The following is a 15,485-nucleotide window of genomic DNA, read 5'->3' on the forward strand; positions in this document are numbered from 1 at the left end:
GGCCCCCAGGGGCGTCCCTCGGTGCCGCTCAGCGCAAACAGCGGCTGGGGCAGGCGGACCGCCAGCTCCCGCAGCGAGCGGGGCAGAGCTGGCCTCGGGTGCTGGCGGCGGCCCCGTCCCGCCCGTGCTCCCTCGCACGGCTCGGTGCCGGCGCTGCCTCCTGTCCCGGGACGGGCCGGGCACACAACGGGCTCGCACAACGCCAAGGCCCCGTCGGGTCGCGCTGCAGCCGGGCGCTGCTGGTGCTCAAGGTCACCTGCAGGAAGCGAATCGCACTCAACCCGAGGAACACCTGCGGGCCGGCGTTCATTTTTTAGTCACAACAGTGATGTGAGAAGCAGGGCATAATTAAAGAACGTTTTTTCTATCCACCAACAATAAACGTGATGAAACGTTGCTAATTGCCTCACAGCTGTCTTTTTCGGAGTCACACAGGGTGGGCCTGAGGCAGTCTCATCCTGTATCCTTGAAACTTGTCAAAGCAGAATCCCTCCCTTCTGATTTCAATTTGTTTAACCACCAGCATCACCATCTCAAAAAAGATGTGCTAGCTCAACCCTTCCTTTCCTTAGAATATTCTTCTCCAAACCATTTGCGTTGCTCCAGCACAGAGCTGCACGGCCTCGTCCTATCCATAAAACACCACTCCCGTAAAACAGCACTCGTCACCAAGCCAGGAGTCGCTGCTGGCTTGGCCTTGTCTTTATCTGAGAGCAGCACTGAAGGAATCCAGGAATCCCTGTGTTATACAAGAATAATTAGGGTTTGATAAACTGATTAGTGTGTTGTTACAAGGATTACACTAGTAAGGCTAGAATGTCGCTCCTAAATCTTGTTACCGTTAGCTTTATTACTGCCAACAGCGGACTGTATCAATATTTTCCCACAACCTAGATTCCACTTTTTTTTTTTTCCTCCTATAATATCCAAGTACCATATGAGCTCATAGCTAAACCACAAAGCCATTGTAAACTTCATAACCTATAAGGCCAGCTTTTACATATGGCTAGAAAAATTCCAGGCTGTGTATGTCACACATACACAGCAACCTCACCGTAATTTAGTAACTCATAATAGAACATCATTTTTTATTCAGTTTAGCAGGTCACTGGATATCCATCTGAGAAGAAGCCCCTTTCTACAGCAGGGACTGTGTCACTCTTACCCACCTGCTCCACCTATTAGACCACATAAATCTAGTGGTTGTGGTATCCCTAGACACTGGTGACTAAGCTCAACTATTTGTACTCTAGGAGGATAAATTTGTGCTGGAAGAGTCACTTTCATTTTTCCCTTGCCCAACCTAACCAGATGATTATAGGATTGGAAATCTTACCAGAAATGTGCAAACAATCATTTACAAATGTTTTTCAGGTTAAAATGCTCAAATCAACAAACCTACACATGCTGCAGCAGAAGGATCCTTGTTGTCACTGGCATATGTGGGGCAAAGACAACAACAGCAACAGTGAAAAATTAGTTTAAACACTCCTTACACAATTACCGTTGCTATAGTATGAGACACGTATGATTAGGCCGATTTGGAGCAAGCTAGAATCTTCATCTGCTTTCTATCCAGCACTAGCAGTGAAACAAGCAGTTATACCTTCTGTTAACATATGGCATGACTGTATGTCGTGCCTTTAGACTGAGCTTTCCTGCCTTACTTTCTTTTTCACTTCTGTTGATACCTCAAAAGTACTTGAACATACAGTTTAAGCAATCCCTATGACTGTGTTTTCAATCTGAGACATAGTATATATGTTTTGGCATGGAGTGGGCAAAGCCAAATTAAATTACTGTTCCTCCAATGTCAGTAAGGGCTTTCTTGTACAGAAAAAAAAAAAAAGAAAGAAAAAAAAATTGATAATCCATTAGATTCTGTTTAATAACAGGTATGTTCGGGTTTATTCCACCTCATTTCACAAATAGCTCTGTTTCAGAAGGGAGCTCAGGAATAATGACCTGGCACCGACTTTACGTTTGTTTATTTTTGTGCACATATTGCTAGGCAAGCTCTTACCGTAAAGTCAAGCAAAAGCAAAGTCTTTGCTTTTGAAAAGCATTTCTTGCCTCAATGGATGGCACAGTAGAGAAAAAATAGATCTTGTATTCAAAACAAATTTTATTTTACCTAGGAAAGCTGGGCACATTTGAAGAGTCGGACATGCTGGCATTTCCCTTAGCCAGTGGTCTTTCTCTTGAATGTTAACTTAATTTTTTTCAAAACTGGTATCGTTTCCATACTTTCCTTGTCACAATAGCCACATTAATATTAAACAAAACAAAACATACACACAAAAAAGTGTAAGTCAGCAGTATATGCTGATGAGAGCACCAACTGCTGTATGGTATTATTTTCCATTAGCTTATTGTATCACACAGCATAACATCAAAATTATACCCTTGAACAAGACAATACTGTAAAGCTTATCCTTGTACAGATGGTTGTCATGACCACAATTCAGTAAGGATGGAAAATTAGATCCCAAGCCCTTTTCTCTGTAGTGTTTAAGCATGGGAACAGCAAGAAAGCTCACCTGGGCTCTTGCTATCTTAAAACAAGATAAATATGATACATCTATTTTTACATAAACATAACAATCAGTGAGATGATTCACTTACATTACATTTGTTATGGCTTGACTCTGAAAGGAATCTTCACTTTCAAAATTTAAAAAATAGGTAAGTGATTTTGTGATATAAAGCATTTTGTATTGTCTTATATCTAGGTAATAATTATCATAAAATGACAGACATTATTCTGTCTTTATACTAAAAAAATAAAAATAGCACTGAAAGTATTTTCAAATAGACACCTCTTGATATTTTTGTAGACAGACAAAAATATTAATATTTTTTCATCCTTGTATATCAACCATACAGAGGAATATATATGAATATTTCTGCATGTAGAAAACACTGATATTGGTCTTCACACAAACACTTTTTTCTAGTACAAGCACTTTACCATTCCCATCTTCTTTACACAACTGCAACTTTTCAAGAAGGATCAGGAAATCCTAGAAAAAAAAAAATGTCCTGTACTCCCTCATCTCCTTGTGATTGTCAGGATATTGGTAGATGTCACACTGAAAATATTATTTTCAGTGTATTCACCGTCACAGACATTACTGATCTAACTTAGATCATCGATACATATAAAAAACATCACATTTGCTCCTCTAATCCTGATCAGTTATTCATGTTACTTCATCCTTACTTCCCTAATTTTTAACAATCCACTGCTTGTAATTTTTGAAGATAGAATATCCTTGGATTACTGCAGTTCTATTTTATACTGGAAGTCTCTAAAGCCTGTCTGTACCACACATATTAAATAGCAATTGCTCTGTGGGTTAGTAATGATCCATTTGTATCACAGTCTCTGAACTAAGCCACATTTAAACTGGAAGAGTATTTTTTACCTTCTATAAAGTAACATTCAACAATTTATCTCTGTTCTTTCCCTAACGCTATCAGTCAAAGTACTAAAGACTTAAAAATAAAAAATAAAAATCTGTTACCTCTGCATCTAATAAAATACAAATGAGATGCATGGGAAAAAAAGTTTCAACTTAAAAGAGTCCTTAATACTTGATTCATTTAAAATCTTATTCCAGATGTATAACCTTTCTGAAATTACTTGTAAAACATCAGGATCTTGTCAGGATCTGTACACCGGGTCCTTGGTAGGGGGACAGATCTTCAGGTGCTATATACAGCACAATTCAAAGCACTTGGAAGCACTTAGAAGCTGTTAAATGTTCTCATAATTTTAATATAAGATTATTATTCCTAATTTGCAGTTCATACCCTACCACAGCTGAAACCTCTGTATGCTAGAAAAGGCTGAATAAGAAGTCCCTCAGTTCACATATATATACAGTGGAAGAAAGGAAGTTTTTAACAGGTAGAGGTATGTCACAGCTGAAATAGTGAGTTTAAAGTACATTATTTTTATGTTATTTACAGCACCTTTGATGTTATACTAGTTAAAGAGATAAAAGGTGTGGTTTTTTTTGTTTTTTTTTTTTTTTCTGTAAGATATATGAGCATGTATCTGGTATTTATCTTGTATATACTGGTATTCTTTTTATATCTAAAGACAGTGAGTAAGGTCCTAAGGAGAAAAAGTAAATATATGCCTTGATATGGCCTTACTCAGGATGCTCAAATGTGAATTATTGTGTTCTTACTAACAATACTGTCTTTGCTGTATCAAAGGCTTACAGGCACATATAGCATTACTTTAGTGCTAGAGAATAGCTAAGAACCATAGCTCATCATTGTTCTAGATAATGGGAATCTTGTGAAAGTATGCAGTAGTCCTGACTAATCTTTTCTCCCATCTTTTTCTGGAGGCTAATACATAAAAATATAAGCTCATTACTCAAGTGTTGGAGTCTGTGAGGTTTAATCCTCCCTCTGCACTATCACTCTATTGCTGTGTTCATGGAACTAGCTTCTTCCAGAAAACCAACAGCTGCCAAGATTTGAAGTCTTGGTAAATTGCCTGATCTAAAAGAAGCTCTGGTTCCTAAACTCCTGAGAATTCAGTCATACAATGGCATGATGCATTCCTTTGCTTGCTTTCTAAGTACAGGTCTGAAAGCAGCTACTGCAGATTTAGAAACTTCTAATAATCCATAGTCAGCATTTCAGAGTTAAAGTCTAAGCAGCAACCTTATTCATTCACTTCAGCTGTGCTCTGCCTAGTTGCAAAACCAATTGCAGTCTCAAATACTTCACTTTATGGTGGATTATATCGTAACTTCTTGAAGCCTGTGGCACCACATTTTTATGTCAAGTTTTTGTCTGCTTCTCTGTATACCATAAAAACGTCTGCAAGAGCAGAATCTCCAGCTGTTATATGGTTAAATTTTGTAGCAGTACAGAAAAGGCTTACCTCTTAACTCCAAACTGAAGTTTAAAAAACAAAAAATTAATTTAATAGCCCCTCAGGACACAGTTACATGGCAGAATATTGCTGTTTCATCTGCAGTGAAAAATCTGTTCTGGACATCAGTCTGGCCAGAGGGAGAATTAGTACAGCATTCCTTCTGTGCTCCACCACCTGGAATGCAGTATGGGCCTTCTCACAATCTTTCAGCAGACCTGCCAAGTCCCACTCAGATGGAAAGTCCCTCACTTCTTTTCTTTTTTTAATAGCATCTGATGAAGATGGAGACAAAATGCTTTCGAATGGTGCAGAATGACAGGATCCCATAAATTCAGCTGCAGGGGCTGAAGATAAGGCAGCAACCCTTTCTGTTGCTGCTGCCAATCCAAGACAGCCGAGTTTGTTTGTTTGTTTGTTTAAAAAAAGCATTCCTAGGCTGATGTACTAGTCAAGTCATAAATTCCCTACTTTATTTTTCTACTGTTTATAAAACAGTGGTGCTGTTATATTTGTTAGATTTGATATGCTTAGGTAAAAGGCTTAACCTAAGTATCATTTTTTTGGCTAAACCAAGCATAATATCTATTTTCTTGCATATATTTTGATCTTTCCGCATTTGTGCCAAGTTATCTCACCCTGAAAGCCCTGATTATGTTCTAAAACAGCATTGCTTATCTGCATTCACCTGAAAAAAGATACATAAACAGGATCAAAATCAATTTTCATCACATAAGACTTTAATTTTCTGTTTTGATAGTCATCAGAGAGGCACTGATATTTCTACCTGCACCCATCCCTAAAATCTAGAGCTGCCAAGCAGAGAAACTTTTCTAACTTTTTTTTTTTTTTTTTTTTGGTAATTTTAGTGCTATGTGCTCTTGTGATGAGATAAAAACATTAGTTAAAGATCAGTGGAAAAACAAAACAACAGCATGCTCACTCTCAACATCATCAGGCTGCAAAAGCATAATGTAAGCCAGATTGTGCCTCAGTAAAGCATTAAATTTCTTGTATTAACAAAATAGGGGGGGAAATGCTCTTGTTAACACAAGTGTTATATTTCAAATAGATTAACGTAATTAAAATAGTATAATCTGATGCTATCATAGCACAGATGTAGTTACCAGATAGCTAAATTTAAAGGTGGGGTTGGGGGGAATATGACACAGCGGCACAGCCTGCTGAGCAGACCCCCTGCCCTACCTTTTGCAACTGGTGTGAATTTTACAAAGCAGCTGAACTGAGCTAGGGGCTGGCTGCCATCCAGAGGGGCAGCCCTGCCCCTTCCCTCCCAGCATGCTCAGGCTCCTCTGATGTTAGTGAACATCTTCATAGCAGTAAGCAACAAAGCAATCCCCAACCCTGGCAAATAGTTTCCTGCTTGTTCATTACCCCAGGCTTACTCCTTACCGAGGCAGGGGAGCACTGGGCCAAAAGAGGGGTGGGGACGTGAACCCCAGCGAGGGGCTGCCAGCCCAGCTCTTCTTTGCAGTTCGAGCTGAGGGGACAGTTTTGTGTCCCAGACAAACTTGTCCCCCAGCTGCTGCCATATAAGGTTGCACCTAGTTCTGCTAAGGGAGAGCTGACTTGTCAGCTGTGCTGCCTGTGCCTGGAGCCACGCACATGCGGCCGTGCAATTGGCCAGATGAGCAAACTGCTTGGGCTGAAAAACATTTTTATGCATATATATACATAGCACATAGGTATGTATAAAAATGGGTTAGCTTGCAGTAACTTAATTCTTTTAAAATGGGTTGAGGGGTGCTCACTCTGCTATGGAGCTGACAGTATGCATAAATTGAGGAGAGAGCATAGAACCACAGCAGCATAAGAAGTGATAAAAACAATGATTTTAGAAAATGGAAATGAAAAGAGGCTTATTTCTTCTATTCCAGTTACAGAATGAAACATCCAATCAGAACAAGCCAAGAAGGAAATACACATCAACCTTCAGTTTTATCCTGCCATCTCTCCTTTGGATAGCCAAACGCATGTTCCATGGTCACAGGCAGCTCATGAGGTGATAACTGAAATATTTCTCTTTATGGGATAGGAGAGCTGCTTCCTGAGTCAGGAAAGCAGAATTTTGCCAAGCAGGACTGCCAAGTAGATGTGATGACCTCATGAATTAACTTGAGCTGAGGCTTCCCAGTATCACTGGGATCAAGGACCACGCACCTTCCCAGCCCAGGCAGCACTGATGGGTGCGCAGTGGTACGCATGGCTCTGTTCTGCTCCAGTACAGCAAATCAAAGTCCATCCTCCTGCCCAGGAGGAAGGCAAAGGGGATTATCCAGACCTGGCGTAAGGAGATGTCAGGACAACTTCAGGATGAGAAAAATCACATTCAAGGGGCCTGCCTGTAAGAAAACACCCTAGAAAGCTGAGACAAATGTAGGAAGACAATGCACAAAAGGTAAAGCACAGTTAAGTATGGATGAAGATTATCTAACTCAGAAGTCAGTTTGCTATAGTTTAATTGTCCTTCAAATTACAATAGCCTGATGACAGTTTGCTTTTCACAGGACCTTTACCAAACTGTCTCAGATTTCCCAGTTAGGAACAATTCTAGATCCATACTTGCCAAGAACAGGAGGAAATTCAGGTGAGCATTAGTAAGACACCATGCTAGCATGCTAGGTGATTGCCAAAAGTAGAACTGATTCTTTCTTTTTTTTCCCCTCTCTTGGAATTGAGCAAACAGGCTCAGAGGTCAAGTAGTGATGGCCTCAAAGGACTTTCTAATTTACTGCAGGTTTTGGGATTTAAAATGTCTGTGACAGTGCTATGATACTAGTAAAGATATAATGCTGTATCAAATTAGTAGTGTGATTTAAATATCAGTGGATAGCCTGTGGTGAAAAGGCCATCTTTACTTGCTAGACCTGTAAACCCAGGCCAGAAACTGTAAATATAGTAGGAGTTAATCATTGGTTGACTATGCAGTTTTCTTTGGTTTAGAATCCACACTGAATCATACATACTGGCTGGTTAGAGAGATGGGGGAAAAAAGACTGAAAAGCTGTGTGGTTTCCTCTTTGTTCTGATTAACAGTAACTAATCATGTTAATTTAAAATTTCTGACACTTGAGAAACAATAACTGCTGTTAAGAGTTTGACTCTGCCCGAAAAACTTGCCATGAACCTATATCCTCAGCTGCATAAATGAGTCCAGGTTCAAACAATATTGTGCAGAAGGGTTTTTATGAAGACAGTTGCAGGATAAGAACAGGAGGTTGGGATAAAACAGAGGTAAAATGCAGTCAGCTTGGGTGTCAGTAGACAGTAAGTACATGTGTAAAAAGACAGTCACAAAATAGAGCTTGGAAACTGTGAATCTCACATAAAAGCTGACCTAAACTATAAAGAAGTTATTTAGATATTTAGTTATTCAGATGCAAGCATCTGAAATGTTTTCAGAGAAATTGCACTATCAAATACAATGACTGCATTGACCCAACTACCAGTTAACCTTTATCAGAGGTGTAAAAGTATAACAAATACTCTTTATGTCTTTAAAGAACCGTTCAATTTACCTCATTCACTGCTACTTTTTTTCAGGTACACTCCCAAACCCCAAGCCCAAATTGTTTTGTGGGTTGGAAATATGGGTTTGTGGATTAAACCTCCCTTTGTGCAGCTACATAAGATCCAGAAAATGTTTGACTGCTAGATAACCCAAAAGAACATGCTTTATCTGTTGTAATGACTGTCAGGGTGTGATGGTGCTGGCATTTTAATGCTGTTTGGGTTCTGAGCATGTACAAAGAGAGCTCAAGATGTGCACAACAGTAGCACTGTTTATTGTAACAGTAGTGAGTATATTTAGTTTATCACAAAAGATGTATTTTCAATGGGTTTCTTCTGAGTTAATAAATGCTTTAATTAACTCTAATAGTTTATTCTTTATACAGTTAGACAAATTATAACTACATTTTCCATTGACTTAACTGTACCTAAAAAGCAGAAAGCCACATGAAGTACATTTTGCATAGTAGCAAAGCCTTGTTTTCTTCCAGCTCAAAAACAAGGAATCAAATAGCACAATCTGATGTAGATTCGTACAAAAGCAATCTTAAAATAAAGCTTTGAGGCCTACGTTCTTAAAGATACTGTGTGGTTGAATAACAGAACGATTTGGTTGCAGCTCTGTGCTACGTTTCCTTTAGCAGTGAGGCTGGTTTAAGAAGTCCTGCTATCCCCACCTCCTTCTCAGTCCTTCATGCACCCTCAGCGCAGGCAAAAACTGTTTGTTCAGCTGCACTGTGGATGTCATCACAGAAACGATCTGGGTTGAAAATAACCCCTAATTAAAAATAATTGAATAATATTGATGATCTAGGTTGGAAGACTGTCTCAAAACTGTTTTACCCAGAATAGGGAGGGAAGGAGCAGAGGTGACTATGACAAAGAAATAAAATGAGCTGGTAGGAGGCGGGGGGGGAGGGGATCATTACTGTTGTGAACTTCAATATTGCTGAAAAAAAAAAAAAAAAAAGCTTTGCAAAATGGGTCAGTGAGAGCTGCAGCAGCACACAGGGCCAGGCTTGCAGTGCCTTGCAGAAACTGGGGGTAAGATACTTCTATAGCATATCAATGTTATGTAGTCAGTCTGCGACTGCAGCGCTATTTACTTCCCAAAAGTTTAACGGAGCATAGAAATAAATACAATACTGCATACTATTTTAGCTTTAATTAGAGTTTTAAACTATTACTTCTCAAAATTGCCTTTTGTCATACAGTTAGGGAAAAAACCTTCAGAAATGCTGTAACATAGTAGTTGGTGCTATCACCTGTTTAGGTTTTTATATAGATGGAGCGAAAATATCCGTTCAAGATGTGTACTATTATGTAAAGAACTTATTTTATAGACTACTTAATTTATTCTGCCTCAGTATTATTAATAAACTAAGAAAATAAGTGTGTGAATGCAGTCCCTTACTTTGCTTAAAACAGCATTTTTGTTTTAAACAAATTTAGTTCTAAGAGTAAAACAGTTTCATTTTAGTAACTATGTTTATTGTGGAAATTGCTCCTAACTACTGTAGAAATTTAGATGTTGAAAAAAATGTAAATAACTCCACACCTTATGCCCGCTGAAATATTTTCTATCAAAACTCCCACAGTATTTTATAGAAAGTAAGCTATGGGAAATAATTAATATACGATCAATAGACTGCTTACTCTAGGGATCAAAAAAAAGGTATTTGCTCTGTGCCAGGGATATACTCAACTGGCTGGCTGTTTGTTTTGTTGTTTATTAAGGGGAAGTTAAAACTTTTATCTTAAAAAAAATAAAATAAAATAAAATAAAGAGTGAATAGTAAAGTAGATCAACTATACTTATAGCTAGTTAACTGCTTGGAATTTAAAGACAATGCTGCTTCCTGTATAATGGGTGATAAGCTTTTAAAGAAAGTTCTGCTAATATAACGACATCAGAATTACGGATTCCAGTAAGATAATACAGGAGCTTAAAAAAAAAAAAATAGAACTAACAAATTTACAGTCTTTACACTAAGAGGTTTCCTAAAAGGAAAGATCTATTTTTCCTAAGGAAAATGTTAAGGGTCATCAGTCTTAGGGCAAACTTTTAATAGCTTTTCTTCTTTGCGCATTTCAGGCAGTTGCTGTTTCTACTCCCTATTGTAAATGCCAAACTATTCTGCATTTAAGAATATTAGTCTTTTGACTTGCATGCATAATCAAACTGGAAGAAAAAATGGCTTTTTTTCTTTTTTCTGGGTTATGCTGTTCAGCAAACAGTTCACCATTCAGCTACACAGTTACATAACGGAACAGAGGGAACAGCACTGGAGGAGGTGTGAGTTGTAGTGGACAATTAATCTTCTGCCCATTTTTTCTCCTCTATACCATAGCTGGCAGAAGGGAGGACATACCTGCATCTCACCAGCTGAGGATCAGTCTTGTATTTTAGCGTGAACTGACCTTCACAGGTAGTTAAGCAAGTATGCCAGATCGTGCCTGAACTGAAGCAGTTCTGTTGTGGAAATGTCCTCCAGCAGAGGAGATAGCAGGACAGCTGAGGGTAGCAATGTTTTAAACCATTGCAGCTGTTTTCCTCAGTGTGCTTAAGTCACAGCTCTTAATTAAGCATACCATGTGTTGAAAAATATACCATCCTCCTAGGTAATTTGTTCCAATACTAAACTTCATGAATTGAACTTCATGAATGAAAATTACAAATAGACATCTTTCGGAACTGAATTTTGCTGAGATCTCCTTCCCATCATTGACCTTTTTAAGTCAATGTCTACTAGCTTCAGTCCTAAAATTCAGTATTTAGAACTTCAGTAGTGTTATAAATGAAATCTCAACTCAATCTGAATTTAGTAATATTTATAAAAGGCATATTTATAAAAGGCAAGTAAACAGCACTGGGTGTGCGGGGAGTCTACACTCCACCAACACGCACACACGAACACTGAACATTCTAAAGATACAGAACATTGCTTTACATACTAAACCCGAGTACACCTGGGTCAAAAGGCAGGGAGCAGAACAGGGGGCAGAACAGCAAAGGCCTGCGATGGCAGTACCGGCGGGGGGGGCCGATGGCATAGCAGTCGGATCAGTGAACGAGCCCGCAGCTCCCTCACTGCCTAGCAAACCACACGTGTCTGACTGTGGTCCCACACGGCTCTTTAAGGCCTCAGAGATTGCTCGCCAGGTGCCGAGCAATCCCACTGCAACCTTGTCGCTTTTAGTTGCAGAGTCCCACACCTTGACCTCAGTTTGGTCCCGTATTTCAGGCTCATAAACTGTCCGATTGTCAATAAGGAGAATAAGCCGTAAGGTTACCAGGACTTTGTCCCTAAGGACGTACGATTCCCCATCCTGCGCAGCTGCTTACCAGCGAGGGGCAGCTGTGTGCGCGGCTCCGCTTCTCTCAGCTCCAGCTTCTCTCCAGCTCCGCTGCGCCCATTCCCAGCGCCTTGCTGTACGAGCTGCTTTGGGCGGTTTGCTGAGTCTGGCCGAACCTGTCTGCATGAGGCAATCAGTGTGCCTGTTCCTGTCCTGGTCTCCGTTCCGCCAGCCTGTTCCTTTTCATTCCTTCTTTCTGCTTATTGATGACATAACTTCATCACATCGTGTTGCCTTTTTTTTTTTTTCAATCTTGAGGACAGGCTCCCCTCTTATACCCTTCTCCCCACAGCAGTCCTTTTCAAAACAACTTTTCATTGGTCAAACGACTTTGAATGTAACAGCAACAGCAAACATCCAGAAGCTTCCATGCCTTAATGGGTGGAGAACAAGCAACCCGAGAGGGCACGGAGTGTCCTGAATCACCCTTCTTTGTTCCCTCTAAACGCTTTTACATTCCTGATGGCCTCATCGTTAAGAGTCTGATGTTATCATCAACCACGGGGCTTGCCGACCCCCATGGCCACACTCCCACATCTCCCCCTTCTTTATTAACATCAACCATCTCCTCGACACGAATTACCACTCCATATATAACAGTAGGATTTTTGAAAGAGTGTGGGCTAGAACTTGTATGTTTCCTAGCTCTCTGAGCTACCTTACAAAGTAAGGAGGAAAGTGGAAGTGCTAATTCAGGGTAAGAAGTTTCAGGAAATGGCAGTACGGAATTAAGAAAATACCAGCTAGGCTATTCATGTTTAAGGAAAAGTCCGTAAATAACAATTAATACTCTAACATTCCAATTATAAAGCAGATGAAGATAAGCAGAACAAGCAGAGTATTCTATTTCAAGTAGTGTGATCCAGAAGCTCACAGTAGATTATGACTTTACAATGTAGTTAACTCAAAGAAGGAAACAGTCTGGATAACTAATCAAAATACCCATGTTTTTATCAAACAGATTATTTTTGCCTAAAAATTATAAAATCATTTCCCAAACAGAAATAGATTAATGCTGGCAAGTGTACTCTGACCATGAGTACACATCTAATTCCAACTAATCTCGAGTAAAATCTTGGACCTCGTAACTACAGCAATTAATAAAGGAAGTAGACTTGAAAGGACATGTACATACAAAGGAAACTTCATTGTATAGCTTGATTGAATCTGAACTGTGTTGTCTTTAGATTTTGAAACAACCAGAACACAAATGCAAACTTGTTAAGCATTTGCTTAGGATTGACCAATGATGAGGTAATAATTACCTTCAAATCTTTCCCTGTGAATGGAGTATTTCTGGAGTTCTCTGGGTCCTCAAAAAAGACTAATATAGAGAGATTTCTATTCTGAAATTAAGACATTTTTACTGTAAACATGTTATATAATTAGGACCTATTAACTGCAAGCATGTTAAATTTTCTAGTACATTTTGAACTTCAAACAATATACCACAAAACCTAGTAGACATTGTGAGTTTCAAAGCAAGGACTGTATTTGATATTGGTTCATAGGCGGCTGAATATGAGCCAGCAGTGTGCTCAGGTGGCCAAGAAGGCCAACACCATCCTGGCTTGTATAAGAAGCAGTGTGGCCAGCAGGTCTAGGGAGGTGATTGTCCCCCTGTACTCGGCTCTGGTGAGGCCGCACCTCGAGTACTGTGTTCAGTTTTGGGCCCCTCACTACAAGAAGGACATCGAGGTGCTTGAGCGGGTGCAGAGAAGGGCGACGAAGCTGGTGAGGGGCCTGGAGAACAAGTCCTACGAGGAGCAGCTGAGGGAGCTGGGCTTGTTCAGCCTGGAGAAAAGGAGGCTCAGGGGCGACCTTATCGCTCTCTATAAGTACCTTAAAGGAGGCTGTAGTGAGGTGGGGTTGGTCTATTCTCCCATGTGCCTGGTGACAGGACGAGGGGGAACGGGCTAAAGTTGCACCAGGGGTGTTTTAGGTTGGATCTTAGGAAGAACTTCTTTACTGAGAGGGTTGTTAGGCATTGGAATGGGCTGCCCAGGGAAGTGGTTGAGTCACCATCCCTGGAGGTCTTTAAAAGATGTTTAGATGTAGAGCTTAGGGATATGGTTTAGTGGAGGACTTGTTAGTGTTAGGTCAGAGGTTGGACTCGATGATCTTGAGGTCTCTTCCAACCTGGACAATTCTGTGATTCTGTGATTCTGTGACTGGAGCGCTTGTACCCTGAATTAATCAACAACTCTGAATGTTTAATAATAGTTGGATCTAACCTCAGTCAAAAGCCAGTAATAAGTCACATATGTTTGTCATTTGTCTAACTGTATGATTTTTGCTATAGATGTGCTTAAGTAAGATAGAAATTTCAGTGGTTGCAAACACCCACTTTAATTTTGGCATGAATCCAAGTTACTAGTGAAAGGAACTGGACTGCCTCTCACCTAACACAGAGGAAAAATGAATTACAAATAGTTTGTAGTTCAGGTCATTGTTCTAGTTCTTTAAGCAACAACAGAAATGGCTATGCCAACCCAAGGATAAAGGTAGACAGCAATAGAAGAAAGTGAAACTACCTGTTTCTGCAGCAGGCTGGGTTTATGCTAGATTAAAGTGACCATATAAATACAGCCTTAGAAATGAAACTTGCTGGCTAGAAGACGCTGCTTCCTCAAATACATTAATGATTTGTTTATAACAATTTAAGCCACAAGGGAATCCTTAAGAGGCTTTGCTTTCTGGGTAGGAGATGGCTCCACCTACTCATGCACTTGAAGCATTAGCTTTCATAAGAATTTTAATGTGATAGGAAACAATCTTTTAGGATAAAATTATAATTATCCACTGACTAAGCCAGAATTCACAGAAATTTGCAGGAGGGGAAGGAAATAGAATCTCACTCTGAAGGGAACACGAGGGAAAGTTTTGGTCTGAAGATTGCACAAGTCCCCAGATCTTCATTCTCTTCCACAAAGACAAACCTAAGGAAGGCAGAATAAAAACAAATACCCAGACAGATCTCTGAGCAAGCACATTGACAACTAGGCAATATGAAGAGAGTGAAACCTTTACATTTTTGTAGACTTCATTTTAGGAAATGTGGTTTTACTTTAAATCATTATCACATTTCATACTGTATAAATACATGTACATTGATTAAACTTAAGCACTTGGTAACTGTCAAATACTAAGGCATTCCATTCCTACTGGTGCTAAAGCTGTGGTACTGCTCAGGATCACAGAGCGTGTCTTAGGACTATCCATGCTAGGAAGCCATGATAGAAGTCAGTAAAAGCTGCTGTGAGAAAGAAAAGTCTTGTGATTATTAACATTAACCAGAGGCTCACTGCATTAATATGATGGTGAGGAGAGTGTGTGAACCCTGAGGTTTCCCATGGAGTCTCTTACAATAGTGTTGAAGTTAAATCACTATGTGGGTGCAGCTGCTTCAAATAACTATGTAAGAATCAAGTCCAGCTATATTGCTGTGAGTTAATGTTTAGCTTTTGCTTAAGAATAATGTTAAAACTTGTATTACTTGCTCAAGTAACACAGAGCTTCTTTCAAAATAAATTGGTTATAATTCTTTATTCTATTTATAAAGGTGCACATCGGGGCATCCTGAAGAATTCAGATTTCTCTCCGTGGTTGATTATTCGCTTTATTAGTCTCATACTTTCATTCATTTTATGTCCAGAATTACCAGATGCTTCAGCACATGTAACAGCTGTTAATTTTT

The sequence above is a fragment of the Netta rufina genome, assembly GCF_964035555.1.
Source record: "Netta rufina genome assembly, chromosome: 8".
Lineage (NCBI taxonomy): Eukaryota > Metazoa > Chordata > Aves > Anseriformes > Anatidae > Netta > Netta rufina.